Source organism: Schistocerca gregaria, chromosome X (assembly GCF_023897955.1).
Source record: "Schistocerca gregaria isolate iqSchGreg1 chromosome X, iqSchGreg1.2, whole genome shotgun sequence".
NCBI classification, from domain to species: domain Eukaryota; kingdom Metazoa; phylum Arthropoda; class Insecta; order Orthoptera; family Acrididae; genus Schistocerca; species Schistocerca gregaria.
Window position 1 is genome coordinate 498,428,074 of NC_064931.1, and position 27,580 is coordinate 498,455,653.

At 40.1% G+C, this 27,580-nt stretch overlaps 1 protein-coding gene across 1 annotated transcript in view; it reads right to left on the bottom strand.

Moving 5' to 3' along the window:
• LOC126297521 (nose resistant to fluoxetine protein 6-like) overlaps positions 1 to 27,580 on the bottom strand; it is a 310,627-nt gene that overhangs the window by 60,624 nt on the left and 222,423 nt on the right. The gene's annotated exons all lie outside the window — the stretch shown is intronic.

Below are 27,580 nucleotides of genomic sequence, written 5' to 3' on the forward strand. Positions count from 1 at the left end.
CATTACAGCATAGACGTTTTTCGTCGCGGCGAGACCTTTTTACGAAATTTCAGTCACCAACTTTCTCTTCCGAATGCGAAAATATTTTGTTGAGCCCAACCTACATAGGTAGGAATGATCATCAAAATAAAATAAGAGAAATCAGAGCTCGAACAGAAAGGTTTAGGTGTTCGTTTTTCCCGCTCGCTGTTCGGGAGTGGAATAGTAGAGAGATAGTATGATTGTGGTTCGATGAACCCTCTGCCAAGCACTTAAATGTGAATTGCATAGTAGTCATGTAGATGTAGATGACTGGATGTCATACCCAATGCTTCTACACACCATGATGTCAGGAGTAACACTGTTGTGCCTCTCCAAAACACTGGGAAAGTGGGACCTCTCCCCAGGTGGCCACCATAATTGCTGACGATCATCATCAGGGGTAGTGCGGAACCGCAGTTCATCACTGAACATGATGTAACACCATTCATCAGCAATCCATGCTTCCTGGGCACCATTCCAAATGCAGACATCTGTGTTTTGGTATCAATGTCAGCCCACACACACAGTTAATTCCCTAGTCTGACTGGTTCTAATCTCTGACGAAGGGTATGGGACAACACAGAATATTGCAAAGAGTTCAGTACTTGTTCTTGGGTGGTAGGCACAGATGCAAAGGGGTTCCATGTGGTTGGTGCACAATATTGTGATTCTCTATTATGGTGGTCATACATGTTTAACGAGAACCTTGACGACAAATACGCCTGCCCTCACAAGTCCACGCAGTCCAACATCAGACCACTGTCAGATCCAAATGCCATGTAAATCTGATTTGAGCACTCAGCCAAATGTTGACCTACAATGAGGCCCCTTTCAAACTCTGTCAGGTGCTGATAACACCGTCTCATACAAGTATGTGGCATCTCTGTATCTTTTACAGTGATCATTCAACATCTGACACTGTTCACACCCATTATATACCCTACCAGGCACAGTAACACCACTAATCACAAACAACACTAATGCTCTATGTTGGCATTTCTATCTGTCACTGAGAATTTGCAGTCTATACATTTACATACCTGCCAACAGTCTTTATACGTGCAAAGTTACATTGACATCTAAACATGTCTTTTGGCTGCTCATTTGTTTTGTCAGGCAGTGTATATAGCTTAAACTGTATAGAATGTGTGACCTATGACACCAGCTTGTTATGACACTTTAATAGACTTTGTAAACGGTTCTCTTTTATTGATCATGTGCCACAGGGGAAATACGTAGTACCAAACCTGACTTAACTGTGCTAGACAAATTATGTTAAGATCTAGATACAGTAAGAAAATATGCTGGAAAGTTGGTGAGTATGATATGGGATTTCACTGAGTCTCTTGAAGATGTAATATGTCAAGTAAGAAATTTTCATACAGTAGACCTGAAAAATCGCACACAGGAGATACTATAATATGATGTATGTATTATTAAAGTACACGTTCACTATTAAGGACTGTGAATTTGGTTGTAAGGAGGGTTAAAATGCTATTAATGATGATTTAAGAGAAAGTTTTGATAGAAAGAAGTGCTTTTAATTGATTTCCAATGTATATTATAATGACAAAATGCTGGGAAAAAAAGTGTGATAACACAAACAACATCAGAAAATAATGACATTATAAAGTCTATGAGGAAAATCAGCAAAATTTGAAGGCAGAAGATGAGATACTTATAATGTCAGTACATCACAGGAGAACACTGGCAAACAAGATTTCAGATATGTAGATAACATTTTCAGTAACAGGAACTACAAATCACATAAAAGTTTTCTGTATATGGTGCTGTGTCATCAGGACTTTATTTGAGGTGAGTGGTTCATCAGAAAAGACTAAAAGCAATAGCTGCAGTACACAAATTAAATCCAACCTTCTGCCATTTCATATAATGTATCATAATGTTCAGTCTCTGACTAACAAATTGCAAGAACTAGAAATAATACTGTGTTCTGACCTAAATGTTGATGTTATCTGCATAACAGAACATTGTTTAGAAGAACTGCAAATAGAAACACTAAAGATCCCTGGTTTTTCCCTAGTCAGTTCATTTTTCAGGTCTTATTACAAACATGGAGGGATAGCTATCTCTGCAAAGCAGAATTTAAGGTATAAAGCAATCCAAACATATCCTGAACTGAATAAAGAAAAAGTCTTTGAAATGGCGGCTATTGAACTTACTGACATTCAACTAGTTATTATAACTATATACAGATCCCCTGTTGCTGACATAGAAGAATTCCTGTGTAAATTTGAAATGATGTTAAATATTGTAGAACCTAAGAAAAAGAAAATCATTTGTGGAGACTTCAACACAGACTTTTTGAAACCCTCAAACTACAAAGATGAATTACTATATATGACAAAGAGTTTCAACTTAATCCCCACAGTAAATACACCAACAAGAATCACTAGGCATAGTAAAACTGCACCAGACCAAATTTTTATTCAAGAAACCTTTTCTCCATACAGTAGTGAAGCAGTTAAGATGGGATACAGTGACCATGAGGCTGTTCAGGGAAAATATCTCCTATTAAAATAACTGAGTGCAGGGATTTCAGTGATGGCAATATAGCAAACTTTTGTAACATATTAAGCTGAGAAACATGCGATGAAGTGTTCAATGAATCAGATGTAAATACAATGTTTGATAACTTTCATGTATCATATAAGTACTATTTTGACATAGTCTTCCCACTAAAGCAACATAAATTAAAACCAACCAGAAACAAAAGTTGGATTACTAAGGGCTTAAATGGAAGAAGACAAGCAATAAATGCACCATCTGAAACATAAGAGAAAATGCTGTAGGCAAATTTCCTTGTTGTTTGAATTCCACATAGAAATGATTAAATGGAAAATTCTTGTATATGTAAAGAAATAAATACTGCAAAGTAGTACTTCAAGATAATATGCCACAGTTTTATGAAAACCTCAGCTCATTGATACATTAGTTCCCTTGTCATACTATCATTGCTGGTAGATTCTTCAGTAATCTAATAACACTAAGATAAGTACAGTTTTGTAAGTGGTGGTCATGATAAGATTTCCTACAAAACAATACTATATGCTTTCTCTGAAAAATACTGTGAACAGATATTATGGAAGTCCCTTCATGACTGAAATGTATTTCATGGCAACAAACAGATCCAACCCTTTAAAGATGCCACTACTAAAACTAGTTTCATTGACAATGGAGCAGTTGTAGCAACAAAGATTACCAATGTGCAGAGAGAAACTAAAGCAATTAGAAAGATGTACATGCTCAGTAAACTAGATAACAGGAAGTTGGGTCATATCGTACAGGAACAGTGGCTCACATTTAGATGGATAGTTGACTAACCAGTGTATAGATATATACATTAAGACTACTGTTGATGATGGGAGGGATGCACCAGAGTATACATTCTCTTTAAAGGAACGTCTAAAGAAAAAGCAGCTACTACACAATAGGGATAGAACAAAGATAGATACAGATAGAGATGTTGAAAAAAAGATGTCTGGCTGCCAGAAGAATGATATGTGAAGCCTTCAATGACTATTGTAGCAGAATCTTATTGAAAAGCCTCTCACAAAAGCCAACAAAATTCTTGTTATATGTTAAGGCTGTCAGTAGCACCAAAGTTAGTGTCCAGACACTAATTTGCATCTACATCCATACTCATACATCCCAAGAATCAAATCTTAGAGTAGCAAAGAAAAGCGGAACTGTTTTCAGATGTTTCTTTGCAGAGGACAATACATTAAAACCATGTACCAGACCAGGACTAACACCCAGGACTTTTGCTTTCATGAGTAAGTGCTCTACTGACTGAGCTATCTAAGTACAACTCACAACTCATCCTCATAACTTTACTTCTGCCAGTACCTCATCTACTGCCTTCCAAGAAAAGGAAGACATAGCTGTACTGTCCTAGTTTAATTCTTTCACCAGTGCAAAGCTGAGTGATACAGATATCAGTGTCAGTATCATTGAGAAACAGCTGAAATGACAAAAACTGAATAAGGCCCCATAGCTCTAGGAAATTCCAATCAAGTTCTGTACAGTATTTGCGGTTCATCTCTTCTTTTGCCCATAATGGATCCTTTAAATAAAAAACTGTGCTTAGTATGTGAAGGAAAGCTTCTACAAAAAGGGTAGCAGATGTGATCTACAAAACTACCATCCAATATCAGCGATATTCATCTATCATAGAAACTTAGAATATGTTCTGAACTCTTAACGTAGTGGGGTATCCCACACAGAATGACATCCTCCGTGTCAATCAGCATGGATTCTGATAACACTGATCATGAAAAACTCAACTTGCACTTCTCTGACATGATATCATTAAAGCCATGGATCAAGGTTATCTGATGGATGTAGTATATCTTGACATTTGGACAGTATTTGACTCAATACTGTACTAACACATGTTAATGAAAGTACATTCATATGGGGTCTCAAACAAGACTTGTCACTTGGTTGAGGACATTTTCCATGTTGCCAATGTTAATTCGAGTGTGCTGCAGAAGTTTTACTGGGAAGCTATTACAGACCTTCCACACAGCCCTGACCTCTCCCCATGCAAAAAATGGTTCAAATGGCTCTGAGCACTATGGGACTTAACTGCTGTGGTCATCAGTCCCCTAGAACATAGAACTACTTAAACCTAACTAACCTAAGGAAATCACACACACCCATGCCTGAGGCAGGATTCGAACCTGTGACCATAGCAGTCACGTGGTTCCAGACTGAAGTGCCTAGAACCGCACGGCCACCATGGCCGGCTCTCCCCATGCAATTTGCATATTTTTGGAGCCCTGAAAAAAAAAGACATTAGGGGTCATTGATTTGCTTCAGATGATGAAGTGCACGTTTGGGTACAATCATGGTTCCACAGACAACTGCAAATATTTTTCCATGAGGGAATTGACCAACCTGCCTCACAGTGGGATAAATGTATTAACTGTTATGTCAATTATTTTGTAATAATAAACAGTTTACTTGCATTTTTGCATGTGCCTTGTTTTCACTGGACTGCCCCTTATAATATCAGGGGCATCTTATGTTAGACATATTAATCATCTCTCTCCCAGAGAACCTTTCTCTGGGAACATGGTAATTAAGGTGTTCTGGGTGCTTCAGTTTACGGATTTTTGAAGGTGTACAACAGGTGAACATTGCGGATGGAAGAATCTAGGATGGGCAAATAATTTAGAAGAGTAATTTCGCAGACTTTGCTAAGCTTGGGATTGCTAAGTTTCTAAGGCAATGCATACTTCATGACCTGGATACATCATGGCTTGAGCCTTTTTATCAGTTAGAAAAAAAGTGCAATTGTTTTCAGTGGCTTGTAATGGAAACTAGGAACAACAAAACATGTAAGGAGCAGCAGTTTCATACATACTGCATCACAGCAATCACATTTTTTATACTACAGTCACTATAAAAATTTGATATTCAGTTTCAATATAGCACATCAATAGGACTACATTGCATACAATTGTTACTGCCAATGTGGAATGTTACTTTTATTGGACATAATTTTTCTCAGTGAGAATAACGTTATTGATTAACCTTAAGCCCTAATAAAGGAACTTCTCAAGTATGCAACATATGATAGGCATTTCAGTGGTTTCAAGAGAGACTTCTCTGTAACACTGTAAGGAGTACTGAAAAGCAGATGCAGTTTATTGAAACTCTGACCATGGTAATGTTACATTTAACATATGGTGAAAGAATACAACACCTATGGGACCTCCAGCTACAGTTGGTGTCACATTAATATTATGTATCATTCAAAGGTTTTAATGACATTAGCAGCTTTCAGGAATCGAAATGTGTCAATGGTAACAGGTGAAAATTTATGTCAGACTGGGACTTGAAGCCAGATTTCCCACTTTACTGGAGCAGTTGCCTTAACCACTATGGCCATCTGAGCACACTCCCCTTCCGGCCCAAATTCCCAGCCTATTACTGCTGACGTGAAACAACTCATGCACCCATTACTTGCAGTCCCCGTCCCATAAGTGATCAGGCATTGTGAGCATCTGCACTGAAAGAAGGATCATTGGTTGCTTTTACCTTATGTGTATATAAATAATGTGACAACAATGAGCGATCCTGTCTTTCAGTGCAGATACACAGTATGCCCAATCTGTTACAGGAATCAGGGACTGCAAGTAAGAGGTTCATGGCCAAGTGTCAATATGGCAGTAGTGAGTAACAGGCTGGGAATTTGGATTGAAAGGGAAGCATGCAGAGCGACTCCTCACACGCCAGCAATAAAAAAATGTCTTTCACAAGATTTCGTCTGGCGAGTACATCCAGCAGAAAAAGGACCCTCCTCCAATGGTCCCATAGACTAGTACCAATTATTATTCTTGCCTCGTTCAGGTCCATTACATTTTGTTAGGGACTTATGTTACCAGTAGGACTAGCAATATGCTTTGTGAGTAGTGTCCAAACTCAGTTACTATTTTTATGTGTTATCACCATGGTCCCACTAATTACGCCTTTCAACACTGAGTCTGGTGATCACATACTGTTTATTACATATCTCCATGCATTATTATTATTATTATTATTATTATTATTATTATTATTATTCTATAGATGGGACTGTGAAAACATCTTGTCTATTACGGTTAGGGAAACAGTGTAATTCAAAACTGAACATTTCACAATTAGGAGTGTCGGGATGAATCATGCAGAACAATATCTGTCAAGTGGTAATGCGCGTTGGGTGGAACAGCATGCAGGATTGATGGTGTGTTTATGCTGTATGCACTGTCCACCAGACAGGGACAAGTTGCAAGCAGCGTAACATGCCCGTAACTGACTCCAAAGTACATGCGTACACATATCAAATTTTCTCACTGTAAACCTCTAAACCAGTGTGTCAGACGTATGGTATACACAAATGATGAATATGTGGATATGCTTCTGGTCCTTGCTCCATCTGATAACTCATCTGGTGTTGCCGCTCATGAATATGCTGCTAGATGTTCTCGTTGACACCATCCAGATAACAATGAGTTTCGTTGTCTGGAGCTGCACCTTATTTCATTGTCTGGAGCTGCACCTCTGAGAGTCAGGTTCTCTCCTTCCACCATCGCATGATAGAAGTTGTCCATAGATTACTCCAGCTACCGAAGAAACTATTCTGGAAGTCATACACCAAGTGCCTCAGCAAAGTACACGTAGCGTAGCAAGGCAACTCCATGTATCACAATGCATGGTCACTAAAGTGCTGCATGAGCATGTGCAGCACCCCTATCATTATGCTTTCACACAACACCTGCATCCTGTAGATCGCCATCAGCACATGCAATTCTGTGAATGGTTGTAACAACAATGACTTCGTGAACACCATAATATGGTTGGATGAAGCAGCATTCACTCACGAGGGTGTCTTCAATGTGCACAATGCCCACCATTGGTGTGAGGTTAACTCGCACGTCACCCACAACCGTGGATATTAAGTTCGCTTTGGTATCAACACCTGGGCCGTACTATTGTGTGACAGGTGTTTGGGCCCCTACATGTTGCCTGAACAGTTGACTGCATGAAGGTATCATGCATTACTCTCAAACTATCTGCCTGATATGCTGGAAGACCTTCCGCTACGTGTTCGGTGGAGGATATGGTTACAACATGATGGTGCACTTCCACATTCTGGAATTAACGTGCGACAGTATTTGGACAGAACATTTCCAGGGAAATGGCTCAGACATGGAGGTCCAGTTGCATGGTTACTGCGTTCACCTGACCTAAATCCCCTGGATTTCTTCCTGTGGGGACACCTGAAGGAGCATGTGTAATCTACTCTGCTGACAAATGTGGAAGAATTGGTAATACATGTTCACGCTTCTCCTGTAACTGTGGACGTAGCTTTGCTGTGAAGGGTCCAGAGCTGTATGATCTGGCAGGTTGCATAATGTTTGGGCGTGCAAGGAGGTCACTTTGAGTATCTGTTGTTCTGAGGCCAACATATTCTGTTCCAAACATCATGCACTCATTAATATGGACATTATTATTGTCACTGGTTGCTAACGTGCAACACCTGCATGCTCATATTACATGTAGTATAAATAAGAAGTAAATATTGTGTTATTGTACTGTGCTATCATCTTTAGCATCTTGAAATTGAAATTTTTTTGTAGTTATTCTGTCCTATGATAGGTCATTTGTTTCAACTGTCTATTTCTTATTTGTCTAACCTTGTATTTGTTATGTTAAATGTTACAAAATGTTGTAAATTTAGGATACAGAATGAAACTAGAAGAGAGAGAGAGAGAGAGAGAGAGAGGGAGAGAGAGAGAGAAGCCCGAACCCAGGATCAAACCCTTCTTGACCTCCTGCATGCTAATCCAAAACTCTATCGACTGCACCAACTATACAGCACATCTAATTTGTGCTAATAGAGGTAGTTACCGTACATGTGGTTACAGTGTTGCAAGATTGCCACTCGTTAATGTCCTTTTTCTACCAAATGTACTCACCAGATGAAATTTTGTGAAAGACATTTTTTTTATCGCTGGCACGTAAGGAGACATGCTGCAATACACACACACACACACACACACACACACACTCTCTCTCTCTCTCTCTCTCTCTCTCTCTCTCTCTCTCTCTCTCTCTCACTCTCTCTCTCTTTCTCTGAGGGATCTACACCGAATTGCCGTTGAGGAATGGGACAATCTTGACCGATAGTGCCTTGATGAAATTGTGGATAGTATGTCATGACGAATACAGGCATGCGTCAATGCAATGCGAGAGGATGTGCTACTGGGTATTAGAGGTACCGGTGTGTTCAGCAATCAGACCACCACTTCTGAATATCTAGCTGTATGGTGGTACAACATGCAATATGTGATTTTCCTGAGCAATAAAGAGGGCGAAAATGATGTTTATGTTTATCTCTATTCCAATTCTCTGTACAGGTTCTGGAACTCTCAGAACCTAGGTGATGCAAAACTTATTTTGATATATATATATATATATATATATATATATATATATATATATATATATATATATATATATATATATATATATTCCAATTCTCTGTACAGGTTCTGGAACTCTCAGAACCTAGGTGATGCAAAACTTATTTTGATATATATATATAAAAGGATGATGTAAATAAAATAGAAAGAAACTTCCACATGGGAAAAATATATTAAAAACAAAGATTCCAAGACTTACCAAGCGGGAAAGCACCGGCAGACAGGCACAATGAACAAAACACACAAACACACACACAGAATTAATAGCTTTCGCAACCGATGGTTGCTTCTTCAGGAAGGAGAGGGAAAGACGAAAGGATGTGGGTTTTAAGGGAGAGGGTAAGGAGTCATTCCAATCCCGGGAGCGGAAAGACTTCCCTTAGGGGGAAAAAAAGGACAGGTGTACGCTCGCGCACACACACACACACACACGCACACACATATCCATCCGCACATACACAGACACAAGCAGACATATATATGTCCGGGATTGGAATGACTCCTTACCCTCTCCCTTAAAACCCACATCCTTTCGTCCTTCCCTCTCCTTCCTGAAGAAGCAACCATCGGTTGCAAAAGCTAGTAATTCTGTGTGTGTGTTTGTGTGTTTTGTTCATTGTGCCTGTCTGCCGGCGCTTTCCCGCTTGGTAAGTCTTGGAATCTTTGTTTTTAATATATATATATATATATATCATAAATACATAAATTTGGATGAAATCATATATATATATATATGATTTCATCCAAATTTATGAATTTATGATATATGCAGGACTTGGCTGGAAATGAAAGTGACAGAAGTGGGAGTTCCAGGTGGCCAAGCATTTAAAAAAAAAGTAGCATCTTTAGGGTAGGTCTAGTGAGGAATGAGCCATTTATTTTGGCACAGTTTCCAGGCAGTGGTTTGTGCAGCTGAAAGAGTACAGAATGTAGATCTAAGTATCATGGGATCAAGTGGCGGCTGTGTGGAATCTTTTTTAATTTTATTATTTTCAATTGTTACATTACTTATACTGCAAATGAACTGAAATAATGCTGAGTAAATGGTGTTTATTAATATTTTCATAATAGACATAACGCGGAAAGATAAAAGAAAATTTGGGATTGCAAATAAAGCCCTACATGCAGGAGAACAAACTTCTTCCATTAACAGATAATTTTTTTTTTTTTTTTTTTTTTTGGAGAAGGGGGGGGCGGTGGAGGACGGGCGGTAGCTAACAAGTCTACAATTATATAACAAGATTTTCCAAGATGAAAAAGTATTGCAATCATGCAGTATTGAAGTAATTTCCCTCACATGTACTCTGCTAACCACTGTGATGTCTATTTTTGTCATCAAGTAAAGAACTATAGACCTATATCTCTAACGTCGATCAGTTGTAGAATTTTGGAACACGCATTATGTTCGAGTATAATGTCTTTTCTGGAGACTAGAAATCTACTCTGTAGGAATCAGCATGGGTTTCGAAAAAGACGGTCGTGTGAAACCCAGCTCGCGCTATTCGTCCACGAGACTCAGAGGGCCTTAGACACGGGTTCACAGGTAGATGCCGTGTTTCTTGACTTCCGCAAGGCGTTTGACACAGTTCCCCACAGTCGTTTAATGAATAAAGTAAGAGCATACAGACTATCAGATCAATTGTGTGATTGGATTGAGGAGTTCCTAGATAACAGAACGTAGCATGTCATTCTCAATGGAGAGAAGTCTTCCGAAGTAAGAGTGATTTCAGGTGTGCCGCAGAGGAGTGTCATAGGACCGTTGCTATTCACAATATACATAAATGACCTGGTGCATGACATCGAATGTTCACTGAGGCTTTTTGCAGATGATGCTGTGGTGTATCGAGAGGTTGCAACAATGGCAAATTGTACTGAAATGCAGAAGGATCTGTAGCGAATTGACGCATGGTGCACGGAATGGCAATTGAATCTCAATGTAGACAAGCGTAATGTGATGCGAATACATAGAAAGATAGGTCCCTTATCATTTAGCTACAAAATAGCAGGTCAGCAACTGGAAGCAGTTAATTCCATAAATTATCTGGGAGTACGCATTAGCAGTGATTTAAAATGGAATGATCATATAATGTTGATCGTCAGTAAAGCAGATGCCAGATTGAGATTCATTGGAAGAATCCTAAGGAAATGCAATCCAACAACAAAGGAAGTAGGTTACAGTACACTTGTTCGCCCACTGCTTGAATACTGCTCAGCAGTGTGGGATCCGCACCAGATAGGGTTGATAGAAGAGATAGAGAAGATCAAATGGAGAACAGCGCGCTTCGTTACAGGATCATTTAGTAATCGCGAAAGCCTTACGGAGATGATAGATAAACTCCAGTGGAAGACTCTGCAGGAGAGACGCTCAGTAGCTCGGTACGGGCTTTTGTTAAAGTTTCGAGAACATACCTTCACCGAAGAGTCAAGCAGTATATTGCTCCCTCCTACGTATATCTCACGGAGAGACCATGAGGATAAAATCAGAGAGATTAGAGCCCACACAGAAGCATACCAACAATCCTTCTTTCCACGTACAATACGAGACTGGAATAGAACGGAGAACCGATAGAGGTACTCAGGGTACCCTCTGCCACACACCGTCAGGTGGCTTGCGGAGTATGGATGTAGATGTAGATGTAGATGAATTTGATCAAAAAGCTTCAAAACTGTTCTTATGTCATCTAGAAAGGAAAATAAATTGCATCCCAAGAAGACTATGTCAAAATACATTCCACTGCCCATCATCAACTATTGTTGCCAATATTTGGTGAAATGGTGCATTATATGTAGTTTTCTGTCAAACTGTGCAGTAAGAGGGAACCTTTTATGAATGTAAACCAATTTTTTTTCTATAGAACTTTAAACCTTCCATGTAATAGTAAAAATACAGCTTTTGCAATATGTGCATGATAATTACTCCTTCACCTGTTTTAACAATGAATATCATCGCATCATATGTAAATCGCCACCTGAGAAATAATAAAAGTATCTAATTTTATATATGAAGTTATCTTGTACACCTTACAATCCCTTCCTTGAAATAAATTTGCAATCCCAAATTTTCCACTGCCTTTAATTTTCATGCCTTTTATGAAAATATTAATAAATAAATTATACTGAGCATTATCTCAGTTTTCTTACAGTGTAAGTAATGTAAAAACTGAAGATAAAAAACTGTTCTACACAGGAACTTGACCCCATAATCCTGAGATTACTGCTGTGTACTCTTTTCTCTGTGCAAATCGCTGCTTGGAAACACACTATGCTAACATAAATGGCTCATTTCTTGCCCAACCTGTGCCGAAAATGTTATTTTTTTCTAAATGCTCAGCCATCTGAGCTCCCACATCCATCAATTTCAATTCTGACCAAGTGCTGCAAATACCATAAATTTGGACACGCATGTACCTGCAAAAGGTGGGTAAATATTCTTGTCTGAATACAAAATATAATATGTTAAACAGTAGTGTATCAAAACCTATGAGGCTCAAGCACCACACATTCATGGTGTCCTGACAGAGAAAGGACCCAAGCACCAAAGAGCAGTGCACTACTGGAGGCTGTTTAAAGTACTTCGTGTTGCAAAACTGCCAGGCCATTGCCTCAATGAACTTCAGTGTGTTGAACCACAACTCTACTTCACTCATGCTCCTATCAAAGGATGATTGAGCCTCTACAGTAAAGAGACAGCATGTATGGCATTGTCATTTATTGCTTCAGTATGCAGCATCAAAACCTCTTTAATCATTGAGTCTAATGTACCTGATTCTCAGTATGACACATTCTCCTTCAGTTTTTGCTGTGTGCCCTTGACTTATTTACATTGTGGTGACAAAAGTCATGGGATTGCGATATGAACATATACGGATGGTGGTAGTACCACATACACAATGTATAAAAGGGCAGTACACTGGCAGAGCAGTCATTTGTACTCAGGTGAGTCATGTGAAAAGATTTCACGATGTGAATTAACAGACTTTGAACATGCAGTGGTAATTGGAGCTAGATACATGGTACATTCCATTTCAGAAATAATTAGAGAATTCAATATTCTGTGATCCACAATGTCAGAGTGTGCCAATAATACCACATTTCAGGTGTAACCTCTCACCATGGACAACACAGTGGCTGATGGCCTCCGCTTAACGACCGAGAGGTGTGGCGTTTGCGTAGAGTTGTCAATGCTAACAGGCAAGCAACAGTGCGTAAAATAACCACAGAAATCGTAGTGGGACATGCAGTGAACTTATATGTTAGGACAGTGTGGTGAAATTTGGTGTTAACAGCCTGTGGCAGCAGATGACTGAAAGTGACTTTGCTAACAGCACGACATTGGGTGCAGCACCTCTCCTGGGCTTGTGACCATATCAGTTAGACCCTAAATGACTGGAAAACCATGGCCCTGTCAGATGAGACATGACTCAATTGGTAAGAGCTGATGGTAGGGTTGAAGTGTGGCACAGATCCCACAAAACTGTGGACCTAAGTTGTCAACGAGGTACTGTGCAAGCTGGTGGTGGCTCCATAATGGTGTGGGTTGTGTTACCAGGGAATGGACTGGTTCCTCCGGATGTTTGGCTACTTGGAGACCCACTTTCATCCACTTATGGACGTCGCACTCCCGCAACAACAATGTAACTTTTATGGATGACAATCCACAATGATACGACTGCTTTGAAGAACATTCTGAACTATTCAAACGAATGGTTTGGCCACCCAACATGAATCCAATCAAACATTTATTGGACATAATTTAGAGGTCATTTCATGCACAAAATCCTCCACCAGCAGCACTTTTGCAATTATGGACAGCTATAGAGGCAGCATGGCTCATTATTTCTGCACAGGACTTCCAATGACTTGTTGATTCCATGCCATGTCAAGTTGCTCCCTGTGAGGAACTGCACTTTGAAACATCGCGTATAGTAATTGAGTGCCTTAAAATATTAGAAGTAGTAGTCTACAGGTCACCTAGTGGAGACCCCAGTATCTTTCTTGAGAAATTTGATGACCTATTAATGTCCGTCTGTACACCAAAATGGGAACAATATACTATTGTCATAGGAGGGGACGTCAACTCAAGTTTTGATATTCTGCAGGACAAAAAAACTGTGGCAGATTTCAAGAATGTACTTAGGCAATATAACCTGTACTATACTAACTCCACACCTACCACGGGCCCTGCTTGTCTTGATAATATATTTACAAATGTAAATAGAACTCTTATGTCTTCAGATGTAGTTAGTTTTCATTTCTCAGACCATATTGCAGTATATATTAGTCTTAGCAATATAACTCCAGACTGTTCCAGCCCAAAAGCTAAAACTGTAACCACGAGACTAAGAACAAAGAGAGGATAGATAGATGTAGACTTGCCCTCACTTGCATCAGTTGGGATGCCCTATTTAGTAGACTACAATGTTGTTCCTCCGACATTGTTTTTACTGAGTTTTTCTCTATATTTTCAAATACATTTGAAAATAATATTCCTTTGAGAAAATGTACTCTAAATATTAAGGATAATAGTTGTTATAAGAGAAGGAATAACAGGGAATGGTATACTCCACAGTTAAGGCAAATGAAAAACACTGTTATGCTCTATTCTGGTATGTACAAGAACAGCAAATCTGAACTACATAAAGAATTATATTCCAGAGCTAAGTGTAATTATAGACAGGCTATTAAAGATGCTAAGAAGCTATATAATACAGCCCTCATTGAAAAGTCTAGAAATAAATGCAAAAAAAAAAAAGCCTGGAGCATAATTAACTCTGTGGCACACACTAAAGGAAAAGACGTTATTGCCATATCCCCAGATGAATCCAATAAATTCTGCATCCAATCTATTGAAGAAATATGCAGCTCAATAGACAAACCTTCAGAAAATGTCCTTAACTTCATCTATAACTATTTTGAAAGGCCCCGCCAGAGCATTTTCAACTTCACAGAGGTGTGTACCAATACAATTCTGAAAATAGTTAAAAATTTCAGAGTCTCAGATGGCATTGATTACTATGATTTATCATGTAAGTTATTGAAAGATATTACTGACTGCATAATTGATCCCTTAACCTACTGTGTAAATAAATGTCTAGCTGAAAACAAGTTTCCTGATGTACCAAAAATATCTAGAGTGGTCCCAGTCTATAAGAAAGGTGATAAGAACAGTCCTGCGCAAGTTACAGACCAATATCATTAACTACTGTTTTCTCAAAAGTTCTTGAAACAATTATGTATAATCAAGTTAGCACATACTTAGATAACTTAAACTTAATAAGTGACAAACAATATGGATTCATGAAAGGTAAATCCACAACAGACGCTATGGATTCTCTTGTAAAATTTTTTCTGGATATGTTTGAGGCTAGGGGATTTGCTCAGGCTACATTTTGTGATCTGAGCAGAGTGTTTGACTGTGTGGACCATGATACTTTACTGAATAAGCTATCCTATTATGGTTTTGCTGATAGCAACATAAATATGATTAAAACCTTCCTTGAGAACTGCCAACAATTTGTATGCATTAACAGGGAGAAGTCAGATCTGATTAGTTAGGTCTGGCATGCCACAGGGCTCAATACATGGACCTCTATTGTTTTTACTTATGATTAATGACCTGCCATCTTCTGTAAACTCCCACACAATAATGTATGCTGATGACACAACTCTTTTAAATAAAAGCTCAAATTTAAACACATTAAAAAATATAGTTAAAGATACCCTTGCTCAGAGTTCATCATGGTTTAGAACAAAAGGTTTTCTGCCAAATGAAAGTAAGACCCAGGCACTTTCATTTAGCTTAAGAGAGAATCATAACTTAGAAAGTATAAAATTTTTAGGTGACATGGGAACCACACGTCAAACATTTATCTGCCAGACTCTCAAGAGTTATCTATTTAATTAAAAAATTAAAAAGACATGTCCCTAATAGTTAAATAAGATCAGCATATTTTGCTTTCATTCAAAGTATCATATCATATGGAATCTTATTGTGGGGCAATAGCAGTCACGTAAAGGGCATTGTACTTTTACAAAAAAAAATTAGTAAGAATAATAACCGACTCAGATAAGTTAGAACACTGTAAACCCTTGTTTGTTAAATTGCAATGCCTGACGGTAATAAACTTGTACATCTATAATGTTCTATTGTATGTTAGGAACAATATTTCAAATATATCATTAAGAAGTGATGTACATAGCCATAACACCAGGAACAAATCATGTTTAGATGTACCATATCAAAGACTATCCAAGTCACAGAATTCATATTTAGTTCTTGGACTTAAGTTGTACAATAAGTTAAGTATAGATTTAAAAGAGTTACCTGTCAATATCTTCAAAGCTAAGTTGTACAGAATATTAGTAAATAATCCTTTCTACACAGTAGACGAATTTTTTGAAACTGAAAATACTGTCTTTCAACACTGTATCTAGTGGATGGCCTTATGTAATCCAAACTAAATTGTATTTAGTAATTAATGTTAAAAATGTAAGTTATCTTGACGTTGTCTATTGCTTTATGAGCTGAATGACAATAAAATTTGATTGACCGATTGCTGCACTACGCTGGGCAAAAGGAGGTCTGAGATGATCTTAGGAGGTATTCCATGACTTTTATCACCTCAGGGTATATGTTGTGTGCATATACTGTATTATGTAATTGTCCCAATTGACCAGTGAAAGATAATCAAAAAACATTTTGTTCTTTTAAGCTTATAATGACACTTATATGCTGTAGTCTTTTCAGCTAAGACTTTAATTATAAAAGTAAATGAGATAATAAAAACTGTAATGAGATTTTTTTTCAAAAATTAAAAATGGGTATTGTTAAGGAGCAGATAACTTTGTTATGAAATAGGCTGCTGTTAAGCTATGCAAATAAAATTTTTTTGGGGAAAATATTGTTTATTCAAAGATTTATATATAAATTGTAACAGTTTGGTATGATCTGTAACATGAAACTGTTATTTTTCATATTTCATTAATATTTTCACATAAACTGTAAATAGAAGCAAACCCATGGTCTAGGGATGCCAGCATGGTAGCTCAGTGTGTTTGGTCAGAGGGCTGACTGCTCTCTGTAATAAAGACACCTAAAGTCTTTTGACCTGAAAAGTCACCCTCATTCTGCCAATGGCCTGTGAAAGACAATTGAGGAGTGCATAGAGGCTCAGCTTTAATTATTAATGCCACAAGGAAGCAGAAGACAATGGAAATCACTAAAATAAAGACACACAGGGTATATCAACACCATATGTGGCTTATAACTGAAAACTGATGTGGTGATTTCTCCTCTGGCAAAAGATTCCTCAATTCGGATCTCTGGGCAGGGACAGCCAAGGGGGAGATGGCCATGGAAGAAAGATGGTATAACCTATGAAAGGGTAATATTCTATGAGTTGGAGCATGGAATGTCAGAAGTTTGAATGTGGTAGGGAAACTAGAGAATCTGAAAAGAGAAGTGCAAACGCTCAATCTAGGTGTAGTGCAGGTCAGTGAAGTGATATGAAAAGAAGATAACAATTTGTGGTTAGCCAAAATAGTCATAATAACAGAAGCAGTAAATGGTATAATAGGAGTAGGATTCATTATGAATAGGAAAGGAGAATTACTGCAAAAAGTTCTGTGAGAGGGTAATTCTCATAAGAATTGATGCCAAACCAGTTATATAGGCTCAGATCACAATATAGTAGTGATAAAGAGTAGACTGAAGTTTAAGCGATGTTCTGACACAAAAAGTGTAGATGGAAGTGGGATACTGAGCTACTGAGCAATGATGCTGGAGATGTGGATACTGCAATAACGAATACCACAGTAGGCAGTTCAGTTGAAGAGGAGTCGAAATTGCTACAAAGAGCAATCACAGATGTTAGCCAGACAAACATAGGTGCAAGGAAGGTAACTGCACTGAAGAAATACTTCAGCTGATCGATGAAAAAAGAAAGTACACAAATGTTCTTGGAAAGACAGAAATACAGCAATATAAATCATGTAGGAATGAAATAAGTAGGAAGTGCAGGAAAGCCAAGGTGAAATGGCTGCAGAAAAAAATGTGAGGAAATTGAAAAAGAAATGATCTTCAAAAGGGCTCACTCAGCATATAGAAAAGTCAAGACAATTTCCGGTGAAATTAAAAGCAAGGATGACAACATTAAGAGCACAATGTGAACTCCACTGCTGGAAGCAGAGGAGAGAGTGGATAGGTGAAAAGAGTACACTGAAGCCCTCTATGAGGAGGAAGAATTGTCTGATGACATGACAGAAGAAGAAACTGGAATCGATATGGAAGAGATAGAGGATCCAGTATTAGAGTCAAAATTTAAAAGAGCTTAGGATGACTTGAGATCACATAAGGCAGAAAGGATATATAAAATCTCAATAGAATTTCTAAAATCACTGGGGAAGTGGCATGAAATATCTACTCAAGTTGGTAGTAGAATCTCTATGACTGGCGACATACCATAAGACTTTTGGAAAAATATCATCCACACAATAAAGAAGATAGCAAGAGCGGAAAAGTTCAAGAACTACTGCACAATCAGCTTAGAAGCCATGCCTCCAAATTTCTGACAAAATTAATACAGAAGAATGGAAAAGAAAATTGAGGATCTGTTAGATGATGATCAGTTTGGCTTCAGGAAAGATAAAGGCACCAGAGAGGCAGATCTAACTTTGTGCTTGATAATGGAAGCAAGACTGAAGAAAAATAAAAGACAGGTTCGTAGGATCTGTTGACTTGGAAAAAGTGTTAAACAATGTTAAACACATTTGAAATTCTGAAAGAAATGGGGCAAACTATAATAGGGAAAGACAGGTAATACGCAACATGAACAAGAATCATGAGGGAACAATTAGAGTGGAAGAACAAGAATGAAGTGCTCAGATTAAAAAGAGTGTAAGGAGAAAATGCAGTCTTTCGCAAAGAAACAATGACGGAAATAAAATATAGGTTCAAGTGAGAGATTAAAATTAAAGGTTAATGGATATCAATGTTAAGATTTGGTGATGACATTGCTATAATCAGTGAAAGTGAAGAAGAATTACAGGAACTGCTGGATGGAATGAACTGTCTAATGGGTACAAAATATGGACTGAGAGTAAACCAAAGAAGGACAAAAGTAATGAGAGGTATGAGAAATGAGAAGTATCAGAAATGAAAATACTGAGAACCATAACATCAAAATTGGTGATCACAAAGCAGACAAAGTTAAAGAATTCTTCAATCCTGGAAGCAAAATAATCCACAACGGATGAAACAATGAGAACGTAAAATGCAGACTAGCACAGGTAAAGACAGCATACCCGACCAAAGTAAGTCTACTAACATCAAACATAGGCCTTAATTTGAGAAAGAAATTTCTGAGAATGTACGTTTGAAGCAAAGCACTGTATGATAGTGAATCATTGGACTGTCGGAAAGCCAGAAAAGAAGAGATCATCCAAGACACTATCCAAATTGAACTCTGCGTGGAACAGTTCCGTCCTCCATCACAGCGGGACCCACCTCCTCTTCCTCAAAATCACCCTCTCCAAACCTTCCAGGAATTTTTCTCTTTCAGCCTTGCCTCTCAATCTTTCTTGAAAAACCTTAATCCTACTCCCAATATCACCACAGCCGAAGCCCAGGCTATCCGTGATCTGAAAGCTGACCGATCCATCATCATTCTTCCGGCTGACAAGGGTTCCACGACCGTGGTACTTGATCATTGGGAGTATGTGGCTGAGGGACTGCGTCAGCTTTCAGACAACTCTACATACAAAGTTTGCCAAGGTAATCCCATTCCTGATGTCCAGGCAGAGCTTCAAGGAATCCTCAGAACCTTAGGCCCCCTACAAAGTCCTTCGCCTGACTCCATCAAACTCCTGACCCCACCGACACCTCGCACTCCTACCTTCTACCTACTTCCTGAAATTCACAAACCCAAACATCCCAGCCGCCCCATTGTAGTTGGTTACCAAGCCCCACAGAACGTATCTCTGCCTACGTAGATCAACACCTTCAACCCATTACATGCAGTCTCCCATCCTTCATCAAAGACACCGACCACTTTCTCGAACGCCTGGAATCCTTAACCAGTCTGTTACCCCCGGAAACCATCCTTGTAACCATTGATTCCACTTCCCTATACACAAATATCCCACACGTCCAGGGCCTCGCTGCAATGGAGCACTTCCTTTCATGCCGATCACCTGCCACCCTACCTAAAACCTCTTTCCTAATCACCTTCGCCAGCTTCATCCTGACCCACAACTTCTTCACTTTTGAAGGCCAGACATACCAACAATTAAAGGGAACAGCCATGGGTACCAGGATGGCCCCCTCGTGTGCCAACCTATTTATGGGTAATCAAGTTCCTCCCACATGGCGCAGCATGTCCCCAAAAATGAGTTCGAAAACATCGTTTCTTGGTAGAGGAGGTTTAAACACTGAATCTTTCACATAACCCCACAGGAAGAAATCGCATGGGGTTAAGTCAGGAGAGCATGGAGGCCACGACATGAATTGCTGATCATGATCTCCACCATGACCGATACATCAGTTTTCCAATCTCCTGTTTAAGAAATGCCGAACATCATGATGGAAGTGCGGTGGAGCATCATCCTGTTGAAAGATGAAGTCGGCACTGTCGGTCTCCAGTTGTGGCATAGGCCAATTTTCCAGCATATGCAGATGCACGTGTCCTGTAACGTTTTTTTTGCAGAAGAAAAAGGGGCCGTAAACTTTAAACCGTGAGATTGCACAAAACACGTTAACTTTTGGTGAATTGCGAATTTGCTGCACGAATACCTGAGGATTCTCTACCACCCAGATTCGCACATTGTGTCTGTTCACTTCACCATTGAGAAAAAATGTTGCTTCATCACTGAAAACAAGTTTCGCACTGAACGCATCCTCTTCCATGAGCTGTTGCAACCGCGCCGAAAATTCAAAGTGTTTGACTTTGTCATCGGGTGTCAGGGCTTGTAGCAGTTGTAAATGGTAAGGCTTCTGCATTAGACTTTTCCATAAGGTTTTCCAAACCGTCGGCTGTGGTACATTTAGATCCCTGCTTGCTTTATTCGTCGACTTCCACGGGCTACGCGTGAAACTTGCCCACACGCGTTCAACCGTTTCTTCGTTCACTGCAGACCGACCCGTTGATTTCCCCTTACAGAGGCATCCAGAAGCTTTAAACTGCACATACCATCGCCGAAAGGAGTTAGCAGTTGGTGGATCTTTGTTGAACTTCGTCCTGAAGTGTTTGCACTGTTATGACTGACTGATGTGAGTGCATTTCAAGCACGACATACACTTTCTCGGCTCCTGTCGCCATTTTATCTCACTGCGCTCTCGAGCGCTCTGGCGGCAGAAACCAGAAGTGTGGCTTCAGCCGAACAAAACTTTACGAGTTTTTCTACGTATCTGTAGTGTGCCGTGACCATATGTCAATGAATGGAGCTACAGTGAATTTATGAAATCGCTTCAATCATTTGTAATAGCCCTATATATATATATATATATATATATATATATATATATATATATATATATATATATATATATATATATATATATACAAACAAAAGTTCAAAAAATGTCCGACAGATGGCACTTCATCTGATCAGAAAACAATAATTAGCATAACAAAGTAAAACAAAGCAAAGATGATGTTCTTTACAGGAAATGCTCAATATGTCCACCATCATTCCTCAACAATAGCTGTAGTTGAGGAATAATGTTGTGAACAGCACTGTAAAGCATGTCTGGAGTTATGGTGAGGCATTGGCGTCAGATGTTGTCTTTCAGCATCCCTAGAGATGTCAGTCGATCACAATACACTTGTGACTTCAGGTAACCCCAAAGTCAATAATCGCACGGACTGAGGTCTGGGGACCTGGGAGGCCAAGCATGACGAAAGTGGCGGCTGAGCACACGATCATCACCAAGCAACGCACACAAGAGATCTTCACGCATCTAGCAATATGGGGTGGAGAGCCATCCTGCATAAACATTGTATGTTCCAGAAGGTGTTTATCAGCCAGGCTGGGGATGATGTGATTTTGTAACATATCGGCATACCTCTCACCCGTCACAGTAGCAGTTACAAAACCAGAATCATGCATTTCCTCGAAGAAAAAAGGTCTGATAATGGTAGATGTGGTAAAGCCAACCCATACTGTGACTTTCTCGTTGTGCAATGGAGTTTCCACGACAGTTCTAGGATTTTCGGTAGCTCAAATTCTGCAGTTGTGGGTGTTGACAGACCCTCGGAGTGTGAAATGAGCTTTGCTGGTCCACAACACGTTACTCAACCAATCGTCATCTTCCGCCATCTTTTGAAACGCCCACACCGCAAATGCCCTCTGCGTCACTAAATCTCCAGGTAACAGTTCATGATGCGGATGGATTTTGTATGGATAGCATCGGATGGTACGCCTAAGTGCCAACCAAACAGTAGTGTATGGAATGCCAGTGCGACATGCGACTTCACGAGCGCTGACTTCCCTGTGCATAGACAGACCCGCTACAGTCTCCATTTCTTCCTGAACTGTCTCAGCAGCATTATGCCTTGTGCTCGGTTGGCCACTACCGTGTCTATCATGGCATTGAACTTCCAAATCATTCTCGCCACAGCTGCATTTGTCAATGGACCTTTACCCATTCGAATCCCTTTCCTATGGCAATAGGATGGTAATGCTGAACTAGCACATTCCCCATTCTGATAATACAGCTTCACTAAAAGTGCCTTTTCAGGTAACGTCACCATGCTGCTACTGCTGGCGCATCTGATTCTCTCTCTCATTACAGCTCCTTTTATACATGATTGTCATGCACAGTCACTGACGTTTTGCTGTCCAGCACAATCTGTCAGACATTTGGTGAACTTTGTGTTTTTTTTTTGTTCTAATATAAAACCCCATGTCATTCCAAGTATGTGTGTAAATTTTTACCTCTCTATCTACAATATTCCGTGGTTTATTAAGTTTTCAAATTTATACAAAATTTGTGATCACCCGGTATAATGACAGTGATAGTGGAATAGAAAAGAAACTCCATGTCTAGCAACATGACGAGCTGCCACCATAAGGGAAGTGGTGACTTCTTATCATCAGCACAGAAGCTAAATACGGGGCTGGTTCTATAGCCACCAGTGATATTTCAAATTGTTTTCAGATATTCAGATCCTTCTGATCCATACACTCTCCACATGTAATCCAGGGAGAACCAATCAAATGCTTTAAAATAGTGATGCAGATACACACACTGCCAGATCCCTGTGGCTTATCACAAAGCCACTTCAAGGTTTTTGTCAATGCACTTAAATGCATGCAGAGTTTATGGTAGTGCAGTCAGTGCACCTCATTACCATCTGAAGTCCCTGAGCCAATCACTCTTCGGTACCACCCATGAGCTTCAAGACTTGAAGATCATCACTTCCACCATTCAGGGTGACTACATATGACTTTGCCCCTACAAGGCACCATCTTAATGCACAATGCTGCATTTTGGCAGGCGGATTATTCTGTGGTGGAGGTTTCACCGCACGTGATGCACAGTTGCCACAGCCAGTGGGGAGTGGCATGTGCTGAAGGCAAATTTGAAGGGCTGACCAAACAGAGGAAGGGGAAACTATTGGGTGGAGTGTGTAGGGACAGTATGCTACCAGAGACTGCGGTCAGGATGATTAAGGAAATGAAGATTCTGCTGCAATGATAATTCCCATCTACAGAAGCTGATGGTGGAGGGAAGGATTCAGATGGCTTGGATTGTGAAGCAACCATTGAAATTAAGCTTGTTGTGGTCAGCTGCGTGTTGTGCCACTGCGGAGCCAGCTTTGTTCTTGGTGACAGTTTGGCGGTGGCCATTCATCATAGTGGCCAGCTGGTTGGTAGTCATACCATAATAAAAAGCTGTTCAGTGTTTGCAGCAGAGTTGGCATACGACATGGTTGCTTTCAAAGGTGGCCCAGTCTTTGATGGAATAGGATAAGTCTGTGACACAAATGGAGTAGGAAGTGCTGGGTGGATGGATTTGGCAGGTCTTGCACCTTAGTCTTCCACAGGTATATGTTTCCTGTGGCAGAGGGGCTGGGAGTGGGAGCAGCATAAAGATGGGCTGGTGGGCAATGGAACACCACCTTAGTACAGGTGGGAAGAATCTTGTGTAGGATGCCCCTCATTTCAGGAAATGATGAGAGGTAATCAAAGCCCTGACATAGGATATGTTTCATTTGTTCCAGGCCATGGTGATACTGGGTGACAACAGCAATGCTCCTTTGTAGCTAATTCTTGGGGATGGTGGGAGGATTGGGGATTTGTGAGGATACAGCACAAGAAGTCAGTTTGTCGATTACGTTCAGGGGGTAGTGCCTGTCTGTGAAGAGATTCATGAGATTTTCAGCATACCGGGGAGGGAATGTCTTGTCACTGCAGATATGCCATCCCTAGGTGGCCAGTTTGTATGGGAAGGAATTTTTGGTGTGGAAGGGATGAAAGCTGTCAAAATTTGAGTACTGTTGGTGGTTTTAACCTAGCCCACAAACAGATTACCTGCACCATATCCTCACACACACCCCAATCATCCCACCACCCCAAGAATAAGCTACAAAGGAGAATCCTAGTCATCAACCTGTAGTACACTGGACTGGAACAACTGAAACATATCTACGGGCTTTTATCTCTCATCGTGCCCTGAAATGATGAACATCCTATCCAAGATACTTCCCACCCCTCCTAAAGTGGTGTTCTGTTGCCCATCCAACCTATATAACATCCTAGTCTATCCTTACACCACTTTCACTCCCAAAACATTGCCATGGGAATCATATCCCATGGAAGACCATGGTGCAAGACCTGCCCAGTCCACCCACCTTGCACTTCTTACTCCAGTCCTGTCACATGCTTATCCTACTGCATCAAAGGTTGGGCCACTTGTGAAAGCAACCACATATTCCAACTCTCCTGAAAACACTGCACAGCTTTTCATGTCCATATGACTACCAACCAACTGCCCACCAGATTGACGGGCCACTGCCAAACTGTTGCCAAGAACAAAGTTGATCACCCGCTGCTTCATAATCTAGGCTGTCTGGATCCTTCCCTCTACTATTAGCTTCTCTGAACTATGCAGATAGGAGTAATCTTCACAACACACACTCTGCTCCTGTAATCACTGTGGTCTCAATCTCTGGTAATCTACTGTTCATGCACCATCCATTCAACAGTTTCCTCTTCCTCCATCCAGTCACTTCCTCCAAAATGTGCTGCTTCCTACTGGGTCCAACAGTCATGCTTCACATGCCTAGCCTGTACATCTGCAACCCCTCCCTCCTCCATTCCTCACTGGAAAACCAGCTAGCTCCCACTGACCAACTAGTCACCCACCCCCAACCCCACTATCTGCCTTCCACATCCCTCTCTCTCTCTCTCTCTCTCTCTCTCTCTCTCTCTCTCTACCCACCCCACCTGACACAAAATCCAACTTGACCTAGTTCACCTGCCAGAATTTAGCACTGTGCATCCAGCCAATGCCTGTAATGGAATAGACATGTGTATGTGTGTGTGTGTATGTGTGTACTTTCTGTATATATTTATACTGTATCGTGAAAAAGGATTACTCTGAAAGCTATCATGTTTTCTGTCTTTTTGTGTGTGCCTGTCAATGACTCAACACTTTTGCTTTTCAGTGAGTGGTCTCCTTTAATCCAAAAGTATTTATATGTTCAGTAAAGCAGATAAGGAAACAGTTGAGCATAAATGAAGGAGGAACCTGTAACATTCATTTTGGGAATAAGTAGGCAAAGGAACTGTAGCTGAAATTAAGAACAATAGTTGATGTGTACCTAGTAGATCAGTTTGTGATGTGTGTGTGTGTGTGTGTGTGTGTGTGTGTGTGTGTGTGTGTGTGTGTGTGTGTGTGTGTGTGTGTGTGTGTGCAGAGGTACAGGGTGAACTGCATCTGGTATAAATTCTCTCTAAAGAAACTTTAAAGAAAAATCAATACGTGTAAAACAAGCAAAGGTGTATAGATAGAGAGATGCTAAAACAACCATGTTTGTCTGTCAAAAGGGCAATGCTTGAAGCAGCAATGACTACCATAGTAGAATCTTATCAAAAGAACCCTCAAAACACTCAAGGAAATTATATTCATATTTAAAGGCTGTCAGTGGCACCAAAGCTATTGTCCAGACACTTATTTATGACACAAGAACCGAAATGCTGAACTCAATTTTCAAGTATTTCTTTACGAAGGAAAATTTACAAGTACCACCCCAGTTTAATCCTTGCACCACTGCAAAGATGAATGATGTAGATATTAGTGTCAGTGGCATTGAGAAACAACTGAAATCTCTTGATTGACTAGTTTTTTATTGGTCCAGTTTTATCAGAAAGCACAAATTGTACAAGTCAGAATGAGGATCCAGTTATACTTAATATCAGCAAAAAGAAGCCTCCTTTCCAAGTGGGCACCATAGCATAGGCCCATGAGCTTGGACCAATACAGCTTGGATCTGTGGAATGATCTGTGGTGTATCCTTTGGCCTCTACCCATGGTCCCGGGTTCTCCAACCCCAGTGGGGTCTCTGGTCTCAGGTGACTTGTGCAACTTGCATCAAATATTGTCCTATCACAGCTTTTTGCAGCAACTCCCATGGACACTGATGTGCCACCTTCTCTAGTGGCAGATCCTCTGGACCATGCACTACCTTTGTTCTTCTTCACCAGATGGTCACTGCTGGGGAGGGGGAGGGGTTGTAGTGGTATCACTTAAGTTACTATGGAAATTTATTTGGTGCTACATTACTATTGTTCACTGTTGGGACACTACTGAGAGGGCACTGATCCTCAGGCATGCCCTCTGACTGATCATGCCAGACTTTGGCATATACACCAGAACAGGTGCTAGCCTAAGCAGTTATGATGCAGACAGTGGAGTGCACACCACAAGTGATATCGTATTGACTATGACCTTACCAAGTGAGGTGGCACAGTGGTTAGCTCACTGGTCTCACATTTGCGAGGACAACGGTTCAATCCCACATCCGGCCATCCTGGTTTAGGTTTTCTGTGATTTCCTTAAATTGCTTCAGGCAAATGCCAAGGTGGTTCCTTTGAAAAGGGCACGGACGACTTCCTTCCCCATCCTTCCCTAAACCAATGACCTTGCTGTTTGGTCTCCTCCCACAAAACAACCCAACTTGACTATGATCTTATTCTGGTGGACTCTGTTCATAATACACAGAACTGTGATCTGGCTTGGACTGGACTTGGGTTGGGAATATGGACTTACGATAGCTTGCACTGTTCCTGACAGCCCAATTGTACATTGGAGCCCCTTAGGTCCCAAGTGGTGTAACTCACATTCTTCTTGTTTTGAGATATTTATGGTTTACTAAGATTGCTGCTGGAAATTTCTTGTAGACTGTAATTATTCTGGATTAAAGGAGGCCACTCACTGAAATGCAGGAGTGTTGAGTTATTGATAGGCACACACAAAAGAAAGAAAACTTGCTAGTTTTCAGAGTTATCCTTTGACAAGCTAGAATGAAACAAACACACACACACACACACACACACACATG